The sequence below is a fragment of the Bidens hawaiensis genome, unplaced genomic scaffold (genome assembly GCF_021521415.1).
Source record: "Bidens hawaiensis isolate Kalapana, Puna unplaced genomic scaffold, B.hawaiensis_p1.1 tig00030501_1, whole genome shotgun sequence".
Classification (NCBI taxonomy): Eukaryota; Viridiplantae; Streptophyta; class Magnoliopsida; order Asterales; family Asteraceae; genus Bidens; species Bidens hawaiensis.
In genome coordinates, this window is record NW_027495080.1 from 92,179 (window position 1) to 109,920 (window position 17,742).

A 17,742-nucleotide genomic window follows, 5' to 3' on the forward strand; every position below is an offset into this window, starting at 1 on the left:
ACATAAACAATGTCAACTATCTCAGGTTCAAGGAAAATTGAGTTGCTATGTTGTTTGAGACAAATATAAACATCCAACAATGACCTATCACCAGACAAACATAAGCTAGAAGAGAATCATAGATCATACCATAACTATATATATAATACTCTAGGCTTGAACCACTTTCAGAGTGTAAACTCCTGTCTCTTTATCGCTTATAACTGAAAATGTTCTGCTAGTATCACTGCCTTACATGAGTTTGAAAGTTATCCATCTTTATCTGCTTAGTTCCTTTTCTCCTTACGCTGATTTGTAGGCATCAACAAAAATCATTAAAGCAAGGCAGACATCTTTGAAAAACAACAAACTATATATCAGTACATCTATACTTCTATACATGAAGCATTGTACAAGTTAAATCAACAAATACAGCTTATAACCATTTGTGGTTTTTCATAAAGTCAAATATTCTCCATCAGATTGACAAGAATCATGCTATGTTAAAGTTATTCCTAGGACAAAAAATATGCAATGATTCTATCCTTGAGCAACCACTAAAAATTATCAAGTACATTGGTTAGAGTCCACAAGATTCTATTTTGTGTTTACTAAGGGCATTGTAGATATTTGGGTAACGGTCAAACTCTTTCATCAAACTAAATGTCTATCCAAACATTATATTCATCTGGTAAGAGAGCCAAAGCCATATAAATCATATCAGCATTAACTTTCTAATATATATGTCAAAACTATTTTACCAAGGTCGCACCAGAAGGAATATGGAGCCAAAGAATGCGGCTGAAAGTTTTGCAGCTGGTAGTAACATACAAGACAATTATTGGTCTTATTATTAGTCCATATTGTATTCTGTATTTTAGTAAAAGATTAGCCCTGCTTGCGGTGCGCACATATGATGTATATATGTGTGAACCCTCGGGTGGGCAAAAGTGAAATTGCACTAATTTTGACGTTATTTTACTAATCTCGTGAAAATAACGTTAAAAGTGACGGCCGGTTAATTAGGCATCATGTAGTGGCGTTGATAGCTGAAAGATAAGGGTACATGCACCGATCAGCCGGTGTCCCGATGATTGAGTGCTATGTGCCTTATGTCCAAGGCTTGATGCAAAACTACTATCGAGCCGGGGGTCTCACCGGAAGCAGCCTCTCTATCCCTATGGGGTAGAGGTAAGGCTGCCTACATCTTACCCTCCTCAGGCCCTACCATAGCTTTGCTATTGGTGGGATATACTGAGTACGATGATGATGATGATTTTAGTAAAAGATAAATATACATGTAATCTTATACTAAAATACAGAATATAATATAGCTTTTGTCGTCTGCTTATTAATATATCCTTAGTAACATACAAACATGCTAATATGCTTACAAACAAATCACCTATACTTTTCTAATTTGTGTTTTATCTATGTGTACCTCTGAGATATGTCCAAAATTTCTAGACAATGAGTAAAAATATTGAAACCGTATCTTTGTTATCTGGAAAATTTGTAACAAATAAGTATAGGGTTGTAAACGAACCGAACGTTCAGCGAACAGTTCGTGAACCGTTTGGCGGGAAGTTCTTTCGTTCGCTTAATAAATGAACGAACACGAACAAGAAATTTTGTTCGTTAGTTAAATGAGCAAACATGAATAATACATGAGCATTCTGTGTTATGTGTTCATTTATGTTCGTTTGCTCGTTAATGGTTTGCTTTATAAAGTCTTGCTTTAATTAACAACAAATCAAACTTGTGCTACGTTGACATTATCATAACAAAACCGCCAATTGTAGGATGATGATGATGATGATGATGATGATGATGATGATGATTATTATTATTATTATTATTATTATTATTATTATTATTATTATTATTATTATTATTATTATCTCAAGTGCTTCACTTTATATTTAATTGATGTGATTAGCGTTCATCGGTTCATGAACAAGTTTAAAGCTAAACGAAAGAACAAGAACAAGGCTTCGTTTGGTTCGGTTCATATACAACTAGTAAACTGTCTGATCTAAAGCTATATCCTCCATTATTTGGAAGGATTAAAAACATATTTATCTCATTCGTTAAGAATTGTAACATTTTAACATCAACTCAACAATCTCTAAGTTACGAATCCAAACCCTAGATATCGCCAATAATGCATATCGACTGCTAATATATTGAGTATCAGCAATAATAAGTAATTAAAATAGAGCTATCGATTACTATTCAAACATGATGAGATCTCAAATTGCGTGCAAAAATTGCCGCCAAATTCAAGCGTTGAGTAGGCCGCAGGTGCCAGAGACGTTGAGTGCATCGTCAACACGGACGATGATCGAACCGAAAATAGCCGAGCGTTTTGGTTTGTATTTTGATTAAAACGACACCCAAATAGTTTACGTAAATCTTAATCACAAACACTATGGACGGTTAAATTGGTTATGACTTATGATACACCACGTACAAGGAATACTCCACTATGGTCACTAATTTTCTATTAGTGTTTCCCACACACCAACTCGTAAACTAGACCCGAGGACTGAGATTTTCAAAAAGCACGTAAGCCCTATAGACCAGCAAAACGGGCCCATGACCTTGGTTTCCCACACATCGGCTCATAAACAAGACTTGATGACTGAGACTTTCGAGAAACCAAGGCTCATGAGCCCGATACACGAGCAGAAAAGCCTCCTGATCTTGTCAGAGCCAGCTCCGAGAAAGCAAAAAAACTTTTGGGCCAAAGGCGAAAAGATTTTTGGACCTTAACTAAAAGGATTGTTTTGTTGGGTTTAAACAGATTAATTTTTATATGGGCTTACTTGGTTATAACTTGGGTTGTATAAAAATTTTTTGTAGGTTTGTATAAAAAAAGAATTAAACATGTCTCAAGTGAGGCTAGAACCCACAACCTCTTGGTTATATACCCATTTACCACTAGACCAAACTAGTGGTTATGTAATTATGTTTATACATTAAAATATACATATTATTTTTAATAAAAATACATCTAAATTTTTTCAACAAAAAAAAATCGGGTCTGTGGCCGTCGACCACCCTGCCACCCCCAAGGGCCGGCCCTGGATCTTGTTTTCCCATAAATCATGAGAAACCTATAACTTTATAAGGATCTAGTCTTTGGATATGCATAGATCATGGCGGAATGTTGACCCAATTGATCTAGATGAGCTATGGATTCAATTACATGCGTATGTTGTATTGTGTGTGTTCAGAAGGAAATCGGACATAGTAACGAGGCAAAACAGATAAATTTACCAAAGATTAAGTTACATTCGCTTTGATATCATTACATATGTATATGGTGTAAGCCCATTCGTTGACATCTCCACCGAATGGTGCTTCATACACCTAATTTTGTCATCCCATCCGCTGAACACCAACAAATGTACTTTATTTAAGCAAATGATTAGCCATTCGCCAACAAGCCTAGAGAATTGACTAAAAACTAAGCATATAGACCTTGTTCGCTTAACTCACTAAGCGGATAAACTATATTTACATGCATAAATCACTATATTGCCCCTATACAATCAATACTAGTCCAAATAACATATTACTAAGACACGGAATAATGCATTAACAAACTCGCCCTTGTCTTGTACTTTGTAGCTTTAATCTTGTAAGTTCCATTTGGACTTCCAGTTGCTGTAACAGCCCGAAAACTTTCGTGCTATTTTTGACAACTTTCAAAGTTGAAGGGCTATTTTTTCATTTTTCTAAACTTGAAGTGCATGGTCCAATATGTAAATATACAAAAGTTGAATGAGATAGACCGTCACATTATTAGATGGTCCGCATAGAACTAAACCCTGACCCAAAGGTTTCCCAAATGAGGCGGGGCGTCTCATGCGCCGTACTTATTAGACAGGGCAGGCTGCCATTATGAGACGGGCCGTCTCATGATTAAACGGTCCGTCTAATCCCCTGTGTCAGCAAGATATGTCAAAACCCGACCCTTACGTGTCAAACACCCATTCCTTACTCATCTTAGCATCTTGGCCTATAAAAACACACCCTTGCACAGCCATTCCATGCACACAACATTAGTAGATCATCTCACACTCAAAGATCAAGTTAGTATAGTGTGCTTAGTATTTTCAAGTATTTATAAGCAAATGCAAGCAAGACTAAGGTGTTAAGGCAGTAGGAAGCTTTGATCAAGTGTTCTAGAAGTGTTAGAAGTCATCACTACCCATCCCTAGGTTCTGTTTAAGCTTGGAGGGAAGGTAGGTTCATTGTAGCACTCGTTTAAGTTCGTTTATTTAGTTTAAGTTTATATCCGAGCTATAATCAATCAAAGCTCTGTTAAAATGATTTCCAGATATACTATACATGTTTTCATACTTGTTTAATTCTTTTGAGATGGTGGGAATTTTGTAACAACCCGCAAAATAAAACGATTTATTATATTCCATAATTGAGACTAATATGGGCACAAACTGGATTATGTGAGATTTAAGACTCGAAGTGAAAATTATTATTTATTCTAAGAATGAAGGGAATATATATAATGGAAACCACGTGCTAAGACAGACCGATTAAAAGAATTTATGATGATAAGTTATGAAGAAACGAATGTTTTTGGTTAAACGTGTAAATATTCAACCTCACATTCGAGGAAATGTCCACATGTGAATCCATTTGAATATTGTAGAGGATTGAAAACCGAGAACACAGGCGAAAACTTGACTCAATTTTTGAGTTACGACGAAGCAGGAAAATTGAGATTAATATGGGCACAAACTGGATTATGTGAGATTTAAGACTCGAAGTGAAAATTATTATTTATTCTAAGAATGAAGGGAATATATATAATGGAAACCACGTGCTAAGACAGACCGGTTAAAAGAATTTATGATGATAAGTTATGAAGAAACAAATGTTTTTGGTTAAACGTGTAAATATTCAACCTCACATTCGAGGAAATATCCACAGGTGAATCCATTTGAATATTGTAGAGGATTGAAAACCGAGAACACAGGCGAAAACGTGACTCAATTTTTGAGTTACGACGAAGCAGGAAAATGCAAATTAGTGTTTCGATAACGATCGTAATATGTATCGAGTAGATAGTAAAATAAATGAAAATTTCTTTTTGATCGATTTTAAAACTGGGCTTAATGTGATGGTCCTACCTTAATATACATTTATACAATTACACTTTTAACACAAAAACTAGCAAAACAAAGAAGATTATAAAAATGAAATCACCTGATAAGAATATAAAACTCTCATGTGCAACTCTCGGTGAACCTGTCTCCTCGACTCTCAAAATAATATCTGCAAACTCCCAAAAATGTAGAAGCACGCTTCTCACAATTATTAGAATAGGTCTTTTAAACCGTTTGCAAAACTGTTAATTTTAATTGCCAACCCAAAATTTAATAAATTTCATAATAATCTTTGTTAAACGAGTAAAATGTTAAAAGACCTAACTCACTTTCGTAGGAATCACGATTGCATTTAGCGTATGCAACAAGCCCTTTAAACCCCCCAGCAGCCCGGATGGACGAGTATGGTCTCGTGAGGTTTTATAGTGAACTAAAACCACAAAGTTCAAGTACAACAAAAATATACACGTACTTGAATTAACTGTAGCAAAAGATCGTGAATACTCCGAATAGCTCGATGGAATCAGTGAAACAAATTCTTTTTAAGTTTTTTTGTTTACTTTTTTACTTCGCATAGCGCGAACTAGTATAAGTCTCTTACTTAGCATAGTGCGAAACAACATTTTTTGTGAAAGTTTTTGTCCTTCGTGTAGTGCGAAGGAACACTTGGCAATGCTTCGCGTAGCGCGAAGTGACACTTTAACAGGAGATTTTTGACGATTTTGGTTTTAAAAATTTTTCCATCTTTCCAGCTCTCATTCCCCTAGACTCCCCTAAACATGTTCCAACACTTAAAACGAACAAAAAATACCTGGGACCCCGTCCACTTGATAACTCACTTACTAAAACATCTGAATTCTGATCCACCTTGTGGTTTCCTCACACTTGACTTCTGCTACAGTGGTACACTTGACATAAAACAATTAAACAAACTACAAAAATAATATAAAATACAAACTGAAAATAAAACTCGGGTTGCTTCCCGGTCAGCGCTAAGTTTTTGTTAAGGTCTTCAGCTGAACCATTTCCTGATTTGATGGTTATGGTGGTCTAATGGAACATTTACTTACCGAATCTCCCACGTAAGCTCTGTAGTTACGGTGCCAAGGCTCCACTTCCTTTTTTGTGAACAACATATCTAATGAGCGGATACGAGCGGATGTGAATGCACATTTTCCCTCTGAATTTCCCACATGCGTCCGATAGTTAACAAGTCTAGCCCTTGCCCTCTTTCTTATCTTCGAAGCGTCAAATGTTGATCGAGGGCGAACCGAGCATTTTCCGACCAAGTTTCCCGTGTATGCTCGGTAGTTGAGGTTTTGTGTCCACGCCTTTTTCCTTGTAGCTGACACTTTAATTGAACCAATATGGGCCCATTTCCCATTATTTTGCCCATTCTTCTTTATGTCCACCTTTTTCTTCTGTGAGTTCAAACAAACATCCCCAACTTTATGAATTTTAGGAATAAGTCACCGGGGATGGTCAGAACAACTTGGACTATTTCAGTCTCTGATTTCTCAGAAGGTATTTTTCCTTCAAATGGGTCCAAACATTCAACTATATACTCCAAAATGTCTAGACCCTCTCCCTTAACATCACAATCTTCAACCACAACCAATGCACTTGTTGACTCCTCAATAATTGATAGAGCTAGTGTGATATTATATTCTAAAACCTCATCGAATTCATGCTCATAAATATCAAGATCATTTTCTATCGTTTCATCATCATCAAAACATCACTAGCCAATCGCTCCCGATCTCATTTAATTTGGGCCAAATCATTAATTAGTTGGCTCATAAATTCATCTTGAGCAGCATTAACCTTTTCGTGAACTTCCATCCTCAGACTGAGGTCCATAAGCAATGTTAACACCTCAGAATCTTGATTATTATATTAAGGAATTTCTTCATACGTTGGCCGAAGGTACTCATTAGAATAGTAGTCATACTCCTCCTCTTGATAACTTATAAACGTTAGTGTCTTGGGCCCATCACTATCATACTCATCTGAGTCATAATATTCCTGATAATTAGGTGGAGGTGGTGAATAATTTTGGTATTGCCTATTGCGACCCTGCTGGTTGAAGTTCCCTTAGCTATAACTATATGACTCGTGATAACTTTGAGGGTTTGGTGAAGATGGCTCGTCATATGAATTTGGATAGTCCAAATCATCATGCTCCACGACCTTATATCCTTCATGTGGGTCATAAACCCAACTCAACGTCATCTTGAGTTACCTGCACACATAAGACACACAAATACCAAGCGTAAAACTGACAAAAATAAAATATAACTAAAAGTAAAAAATACACTAAACTAACACTTTGCGCGTTGATTCCCCGGCAACGGCGCCATTTTGATGTAGATGTCGTGCTCTAATCAAAAACAAGTATTTATTAGACTTAAATACCTATAACTAGTACGGGTAAGTAAGATCGTCTCCACAGGGATCAGTGGAAAGTACAAGTTTGACTCATGACTTAAACTAACTATCTCGGCGGACAAACGATGTCAAGCAGCTTAGAAAGATGTTTTGAGAACACACGATTGCTTTTAATATTTGTAAACAATTATAAAAAAGGTGATTCATTTCAGGTTCAGGTAATGCGATAACAAACTAATCATGGATTCAATTAATTAATTGCGCGGTAATTACTAAACCTAACAGTTTGGTTATGATGACAAACGAATCCCTATCCGAATTGTTGACACAACCGAACTCGGTTTACCTAATTACCAGTTTTATATTATGAAAACCAATTGATATACAATGACTAACGGTTTTGGATCAATGACACAAGAATATAATCCTAAATGTTGATGAACACAACCGAATAGTTGATGCAAGGTTTGATAATCAAAAATATAAACCGTTTAAACAATCAATTGTGAAAGCAAAACAAGATCAAATAGCAAACTCAATCAAGTTCTTAATAATTTAAACACAAAGAATCCGATCAAAGTCAGTTTACACAAAACCCTAGCCTAAAGTGAACACAAAGGTTTTAGCCTAACATCAACATGACAATTGGCTCGCTTATCTGATGAAAGGATGAAAGCATGTGATGAATTGATGAACCGAAAGCTTCGGGATGGTGTAAAATCACCCTAGGGTATGTCTCTGGCTGCTGGAACAAAAGTTAGGTCGAATGGGGGCTGCAAACTGATAATATATCGATTAGGTTCTTTTTCCCGTTTTTATGTCAGTTCACGTAGCGCGAAGCATTTTTGACCCTCATTTCGCATCGCTCGAACTAAACTAACCCCATATTCAGCTTTGTCTTGTCAATAAACCTGAAATTCATATATTATGGGTCCCGTAACTCTTTTTCTAGGCCGAGATATGCCTATTTACTAAATGACACTTTCCTAGTAATCCGTCTTGTTCAGTTTGCGCTTTGGCTTTAGGTTACTCATCCAAAATTTCCCCGAATCCTTCTTAACCCTCAATATATGTTTCCCTATGCTTCCGTCTTCTCAAGGCTTGCTTAACTTTCATCTGGATGGCTCTGAATTAGCTCGTTTAAGCTCTGAACATGTGTGATCACAAAAGAACTCAAAGTAATTGTGCTCACTATATAGAAACAATTAAAATAAATGAAATAACACATATATACACATGGTTTATACCCGACCATCATGTACCCGTTTACTTAACGTGGTTTCGCGTAGCGCAAAGAATTGCTTCGCGTCGCGCGAAGCATCTTTACATCGGTTTCCGTTCCTGCTACTTCGCGTAGCGTGAAGTAAGTCTGATGAATGCTTCGCATAGCGCAAAGGACTTGGAAATTAAAATTTTCTTTTTAACCCTTTAACTTTCAGATTTGACATTTTTAGCCCAAACTTAAACAGGGTATTTCCGAGATGTTACAAATAGTTCCACATGTGTTTTGAACAATTTGTATGTCACACTCGGACGTTTTCGCTTAAGCCGGCCGGTGTTACAGATGTTGTAACAAATTGGGGAATAAAAGTTCCAATTAGGGTTTGTACGATTTATTTTTATATACGTTTATCTAATTGAAAGGAATGATGATAATTTATTGATGATAAGGGTGGTAAACGCCATGAAATATTTAGGATGGGTATACCATTGGAATATCGGATAAGTGATTAATTTTGAAACTCTTTATAAGTGTGAGACATGTATTGTATTATAGGTGAAATGAGACCAATTATTTGAAACATATATAATCATTTACCTTAATAATACATGTAAATATTTTATTTTTATTTTCATTTTTATCATGTTCTATAATAATCGACTAATCCACTGATTTTCAATTTTAATTTTTCCAATTTCTTGATGGTAAACTTATATATTTTTAAAATAGTAAAAAATTGTATTTGAAAATATTAATGGATAATTTTGTATTAAACTAAATACCTGATGCCGGATGGGTATGGGACCAGGCATGAGACATGCTTTTACAATCGAGCATTGACTAATGATCAAGTTGCTCATTGTCAAATCGTCAATAGTAAATAACTACTAGTAAATCATATACCACCAAGAATTAATTGTAACTCGGTTTTCAAGCAATTTCTCATCAATCATGCAAATTCAAAATAACTAATAGTAGCATTTTATCAAGGTACTAGAAAAACTTTCATCTTGAACAGCGTCTAGGATGTTGCCTGGAATGCCCCCAGACCCTTGGCTAAGGGGATGCTACCCCTTGAGCCCAGGGTTTGTTAGTACATGAAATTACAATAGTCTTGAACTAATGTTTACACCACACATTTTAAGTTGTATTGATATATATTGTAATTCATTTTGGTCTTAATAAAATCCGTTTATACTAAAACAATATATATGACACTAATAACAAGTTTCATTTTCAAGTGCATTCCAAGTTAAAATCCAAGCCACACTCGTGAGAGTAACAGAACTATGTGTATATAGGTGTTGCTAGTAATTATGCCAGTTTAGGTAGTATTTGAGTTATATACAATTACTATTTAATTAAATATTTATTATTGGCTTTGTGTAATTTGTTATTATTCAAATAAATACAATTCTCTTTCATGAAATAGAAACAGATAACTTGGTGATAAATAAGGTAACAAGTAAAGGACCAATTATAATTTCTATATGAGCCCATAAAGAAGCCCAACCCGGTTACCTAACTACCTAAGGAAGAGAGTGCTGGCCCGCTATAGGATTGATTAAAGCAGTAAGAGCATTCTCGGCCCATTCCTAGTATTTTTGTGAGGAAGATTTATAAATTATATGGTATGGTTATGAGTGGTTGTGAGTAGAGGAGAGAGAAAATATTATAGCGGAAAGTTAAATTTGGGGATTCAATGTTTATATCATATAATTTTTTAATATTTTCTAAAAGTGGTTGTGAGTGGATGAAAGAGAAAAGATAATGATAAAGGTATAAAAAGTATTATTTAATTAAACAGGAAAGAGAAAAAACAGTGATTTTTAGTGTAATTATATAATATATGTGGATATAGGGTAGGGAATGGGTTTGCAATGCTCTAAGACCACATATGGTGGTGCCCCCCCCCCCCCCCCCAATTTCCTGCTCATTTTGGGACTCGTTTGGAGGTTCTTGATGTATATACAACGGTGGTGTTAGGGGGGGTTGTGCAGCCATTTTTTTAGTTTATATTATATTATATATTATATTAAAAATTGAAAATAATAATCATGTAATTATTAAAAAAGGGTTATGGGATATTTTACCACTACGTCACGTTTTACAAACTAGGCATTGCTGACTGGGATATCACGTGTCAGAAAACGCCCACATGTACTTGGTACTGTGCGTGGTCTAATAACTTAGTCAGGTTGGATTACACTATATATCCCATAATTGAGTTTAGAGTTTGGTATGAGATTATTCTAATTAAGGTGTTTTTTAGTTATTTTTCCTTAAATACAATATAATGAGTTCATCTAAATTATGTGTTCGTGGTTATCATTTTGTGTTTGATATTGATTTAGTTTTTGAACAAGCTTAAGATGAAAGCTTTGGAGTGTATGATTCAAGCTTTATGATGGGACTCTAGAGACTGATTTGAACGTGAAGTTTGTACTGGATGGGATTATGAATTTAATTACTTTCACTTTATGTTTTAACTTCTTGTATGTATAGTTTATGCAGCAAGAAAGAAATGCTTGTTGCTTGGACAAGGTATCTGTGTACAAAGAGGATTTATTGCAAAAATAGAAGGGACAAGAAGGATATAAAAAAAAATATATGATGATCTAATAGTTTTATACTCACCTACCTAACATTTTTTTTATTTAGACTCAGGTGCGAGTTAACTTTTAGGAGTTTATTTGGATAATAATTAGAGAGCTTTTTAAGAGTTAAAAATTGCAAGTGTGTTTAAAAGTGTTGGGATATTAATTAAAAACCTCTATTTCATACATTTAAAGTAAATTTGTTTTGTTCTTAGAGATTTTTCATTTTTCTCATCAAAAGAAGTATTCTAAGAGAAAATTGTAAGATTATTTATGACTATGAGTGTTATGAAAAGAGGTCATTGTAATTCCTAAACTAAAAGTAAATTTGTTTTGTGGATTAGATTTGAGGCACCAAACCAAACATGTTGTGGTGTTTCTTTTGCCTTTTATGTCTATGTTACGGTTTAAATTTCATTACGTTACTTTCATGCTAAGATCGAGTCCAATTGTAACAATCGTTAGTCCTACACAAAGACTCAAATTAATATGTGTGGTACACCGGTATATGACTAACTATAATTCACTACATCTCAAGCAAGAACCACTCAAAATCCAAGCACCTCAAATCTGTAAGGCCCTCGACTCGGGTGCCCTACTTTCGTGTTGGTTGGATTTACTCATTCACATAATTCATAAAATCAGAGTTAATTAAAACATTTCACGGAATTAAAAGTCATTCATTCATACATATCATAAACATCTTGTCTTAAAATAACATAACATAAGTCTTAAACATAAAACATAAACGACACAGGTGTCTTCTTCATAGCGAAGCCAGTCTTCCTCTTATTTGCCACGTGTTCTCATCAAGCAACTTGCCTCATTCTACTTGCCTGCGTGCATACTAAAAGTCAGCTATGCTGAGTAAGTTCTAGTTAATTAACATACATTACATTCATCTTCTTACCAATACGCGTCCGAAGATACGTATTAATACTTACCTGTTCATCTATCATTCAACCATACATATAAGGATCCGGTGTCCTACATACCTTGGATCTCCTTAGAGTCCAATCCCTACTTACCTTGGATATTATAAGGGTCCAGTACCCTACATACCTCGGTTATTATTAGGGCCCGATGCCCTCTAACATACCATACCATTCTACCATCATTACATTTCCTTTCCATTTCCTTTAATCATAACTAATATAACATCACATGCATACTAGTTAAACAATCCATATCATTCACATTCATACGCAAACATATATCTAATATACACTTACCATTTAAGTTAAGTGTATAAATCTAAACACATTGTAGTGTGCACACAGCCCCGAAAACATAACACATAAAAGGGGTTAGAACTCACCTGAATCCTGTTGCGTTCACCGTCAATAGTAATCCCTTTCTTCAACTATGCCCTACTAACTGTTTAACATATATATATTCATTAATTAACCATGTACTATCATAATTAATTAAATGTGTATTTATTAATCTAGCGTACTTAATATGCTAGGCTCGTTTGTTTGGGGCTAATGAATCAAACAGGGTAACTTTGTTTAACGACGGTCTTTACTTCACGTTCATTTTTTCCAATTATTATTTATTTATTTCTCCCCTTCATTAATAGCTTGTTCCTTTTCTTTAATATACTACTATGGGTATATATATTTCTTTGCTTTAAGGGATTTTTTATCTTAAAAATATATATATCGGGTTATACGGAGGTGACGAGGTTGGTTGGTTTGTCTCATTTTAGTGGATTATCTTGGATTAACTAGGAATGGTCCAGTTCGCATCGCATGACCTGTTTCGCTTCGCATGACCTTTTCGCTTCGCATGAGCCCACTCGCTTCGCATAACCTTTTCGCTTCGCATGAGCCCACTTCGCTTTGCATGACCTTCTTCGCATCGCATGCTGTCGATATTATTATTTTTATATCTATTATTTTTATATCTATTATTATTATTATTATTATTATTACTTCCTTTACCATTATTAATCAAAAATCTCAAATTGGTTTGTTTCAAGTTCCAATCTTTTACCCAAATTTCGTTAGATCTATGAACGCCTCAAACTTAACTAACGAGCCAAACGAATCCGACTCTCAAAGTTCATATTTTTACGTCAAGTTTATATTTTTATTAACCTTTAGGCCCCGATCTATGGTTCTACCAATTTTCATGGAGAACCGACATCAAAAGGACCACCTTTATACTACAAACGTACCTCTAAGCGAAGTCCGGTTTAGGGTTTAATCTTGACACGAGCTAGATCTTGATTCTTCTTGTTGTTTGGATGCTGAAATCACTAAAAAGACTTGGATCTCACTCTCGGGTTTCAAGGTAGAGAGAGTGTGTGTTGTTAAAGTGGAAAGGTATGGAATATGAGATCTAGGGTTTTAGGAAAGGTTTAAGTGTTTAAATAGGCTAAGCCCAGAGGCTTTTAGGGCCAAATCCTTCTTAAGTCCATTAATCCTCCTTAACATTATCCACTATCTACATATTATCTTATTAATTAAATGACGCCAAACGATAAGATAACTAATTAAAACTCGAGACATTTATTTATTATAATTTATTGGAACTAGGGCGTTACAAAATCCAAAGCACAAATAATAATCTAGCTCACTAGATCACAGGAGGTCATCGTTTTAAGACCATTTAAAATACGTTTAGCTCAAAAGAGTGTCAGCATCTCTCATTGATCTTGTTAACAACACCCAGAATGAAAGCTCTGAAATACACTTTGGGTGCATTCGCTTTCACAGATGGAGGTATTGGAATTGGAATTTGTATAGGATTTAGAATTTGAAGGAATTGGATTTGGAATCTGAACATTCCAATATGAATTGGAATTTGAAGGAATTGAAATCCAATTCTATTCTTGATGTGTTCGTGACAAATGAATTGGAATCGAGTTTTTTTTTAAACGCGGATAACGGCGGAAACATTTTAGTTTTTTTAGATTTTTTGTTTTTTATTTATATTTTGCGTTATGATTTTTTTATTATTTTTTGAACTTTTTTTTAAGGATTTTCTGTTAAGATCAAAAACCCGTAAAAAATATTCAAAAATAATAATAAAAAATTCATAACTCAAAATATAAATCGAAAACAAAAAAGTAAAAAACTAAAATGTTTTATCCGGGTTGTTCTCTTATTAAAAAAAACTCGAGAAAAGATTCCAACAAATTCACTTGAAATCCTCCATATTTTGGAAGGATTTAGAATCCCTTTATTTAAAGGAATTTGAAGTAATTGAATTTCAATTCCTTGACAACAGAACACACCAAAATGGAATTAAGATTTCAATTCCAACGAAACGAACACACCATGCCATGTGATTTTAATTCCAATTCCTTTGAATTCTCACGAATTTTGTGAAACGAACGCGCCCTTTAGATAAGTTAAAATGTTTTTGCTTAAAAACGTTTTTCCCATTCAAATGAGTTATGCTTTCTCCCTAGGCCTGTAAACGAACCGAACGTTTGGTGGACTATTCGTGAACCATTCGACGGGAAGTTCGTTTATGTTCCTATATTTAATAAACGAACAAACATGAACAAAAAATTTGTGTTCGTTTAATTAAACGAATGAACATGAACACATGTTTCGTTCATTAATTTATGTTCATGAACGCACGTTTATGCTCGATTATTTATGTCCGTTTATTTATTAATAGAAAATAATTAAATATTATCTGGATAGGTCATCTACTTAAACGTTTTATATTCGTTAATTTGTATTCGTTTAAGTGGTTTCATTTAAGTTCGTTTATGTATGTGTTCATTTACATTTGTTCATACATGTCCGTCTACCTTTGTTCAGTTATGTTCGTTTAGATTTCAAGCAAAGGAACACAAATGTCCATTTTTAAATAAACGAACATGAACATAAATATTTGTTCGATTAAGTGTCCGTGTTCTTTTAAAATTAAATGAACAAACACGACATGCCCTTGTTCGTGTTCATTCAATTCGTTTACAGGCTTTCATTATTCACATTGATGAATACATCGATCTCAATCTCTAAGATCTGTCGATTTTATTTGTGTTCGCTTGTGTTCGTAAACTGTTCGTGAACACATTAATTTCTTTAATGAGCGAACACGAACATAAAACCTTGTTCGGTAAGTGTTCGTAAACTGTTCGTGTACACATCATTTTCTTAATGAACGAACATAAACAAAACCTTATTCGTGTTCGTTCGGTTCGTTTACTACTTCTCCCTCTCGGCTTCACACCAACCTTAATCGTCGAAACTCTAATAAGTTTTAATCAATTACTGTGGACACATGCAAAACTTGTACTTGTAGTACATGAAATTATTATTTTAATAAAAACTTTACATTTGAATAGTAAGTGAAAAGGGTAGAGAAAACCAAAAGATAATGACTGCCGGTGCTCTTTGTGAGTTGGTGTATATGGAGGTGAGCTGACCTATATTTGCATAAAGAAAGGGTACCTGTCTGCCTCACATCAGTTTCACATCTGTCATATTACCATCTATCGCACTATTCCCCTTGCTATTTTGGACTCTTGCCTGCCACACCCTTCATACATCACTCTTTCCATATATGGAAATGTGTTTAATAAAGAACTAAACACAACTTAATTTACTCACTACTTAAATAGTAGTAAGTAAGAGCATCTCTAATGTTTTAGGCATGGTTTGAAATCCAACCATCCTAATCATCCACTCACATTCTCTCCTCTTCCATTCTCACTCCTTCACCCTCTCATACATACCTTACAAACCATATTAAAATTCCAAACTCTTTTCACTCACTCCTCTCTCTCTCTCTCTCTTTCACCTAGGACACACCAATGATTCAAAACACCCAAAACCTCACCATTGGAGATGCTCTAATAAAGTCAACCCTCTCCTCATTTATTCAGAAAGAATTAGAAACAAATAAACTAAATACTTCAATAAATGCAAGGTTTAGTTATTTGTAAATCGTTTAGTCTATAACATCAATGGTAAGATCAATGGCAAAGTTTAGACGAAAACGTAAGAAAAGGACTCAAAATTTTTGACGAATACTAAATTACAATACTGAGAAAAAAAAAAGAGGGAGGGGACGAGGCCACTCCAGCCCACCATATAAGATTTGCCCATGTGCAGGGCGAAAATTGTTTTTAACTATAGGTCAGCTTGTTGCTCATTTGCATTCGTTTCAATATAATTACTTTTCATATATTTATATTAATTAATTATTTTTTAAATTGAGAGAGAGAGGGGGGGAAGCACCCCATTAGCCAAAATGGAGAATGAATTGCACGCGCGCGGGGGGTGGGGGGTAGCATTTCATGTGTGAAATGGTGGGGATTGGCACCTTGTTTCCCACAGGGTGGGGCGTCACATCATCACCATTCTTAACCATTCTTCCCACCCTCACACATAACCCATAGCCTAAGCACCCTTTTACAGTATTCACACGTTTATTATACTTTCAAATTGAATAATCATAATCACACACCTAATTTTATTACACTTTTAAATTATGAAATGCAAAGTCAAAATATTTGTTGCATGGGTGAAGTCTTACTTATTAATTCTTGAATAATAGTTCCAAGTCTCTTTCTTTATTGCCCATCTCATAAGTTCTGAAAAACCTGTCACGCATGGTCCATATGAAGAATAAAAGCATGAGATAAATAGCATTATAAATAATAAGGTTTTGGTAAGGAAAATAACTTTTGGTCTAGTGAAAAGTAAGAAGATTTTGACCTTAATATTTTTTTAGGAAAAAGTTATATTACTAATACTACTGAAACTGTTTTTAAACTTAGTCTCTTCGTGGACTCTAGGTCAGCTACCTCGATGACCATCGATCCACGCGGGGATTTGTCATATATAGGGTTCCAGACATATTTCCTTGATGGCATGTAAACAGGAAATACTCTCTTGATCATCTACATAAGCAGAATTACAAAGTTCTCGCCGATATTGTTGCTCAATTAACATGGTTAGAAGCTCTGCTAAAAAACTTAGAGCATATACAAAGGATGCTACAACCCTTTGGTGTGATACTCTTTGTGCAACGTACCTTGCAAATCATGTCTTTCATGCACGAACTAAGCACATTGAAGTTGACTATCATTTCGTTCGAGAACAAGTGACAAAAGGAAACCTACGAGTTTAGTTTATAAAGACGAAAGATCAAATTGCAGACATCTTTATAAAACCTGTATAATCAGACAGATTTATATCCTTACGTTCCTAGCCACAAGTCGTTCTCCAACCTTAGCTTGCGAGAGAAGACTAGACACAATGTAGTTATGATAATGTTAAAGATAGTATTATGTTAATAAAACTCTTAGTGCATATATATATTAGAACGACAAATTTCTTTTGTGTTAGGCCACCTCACTCTTAAATTTGGAGAGTCTCGTTGTCTCACTCTAGCCAGACTACGTTGTCTTAATTGGGCTCATGCTGGCTTTCAGAGTTTGGCTTGG

General features: G+C 34.8%; 1 protein-coding gene across 1 annotated transcript in view; it reads left to right on the forward strand.

Annotated features, from left to right (window-relative positions):
* The window catches only part of LOC143580483 (uncharacterized), a 70,009-nt gene extending 52,791 nt beyond the window's left edge, over window positions 1-17,218 (forward strand). The window contains exon 3 of the transcript XR_013143665.1: window positions 17,209-17,218. The gene's annotated coding sequence lies outside the window, so the exon portion shown is untranslated. The remainder of the gene's footprint in view (window positions 1-17,208) is intronic.
* The last annotated feature ends 524 nt before the right edge of the window (window positions 17,219-17,742 follow it).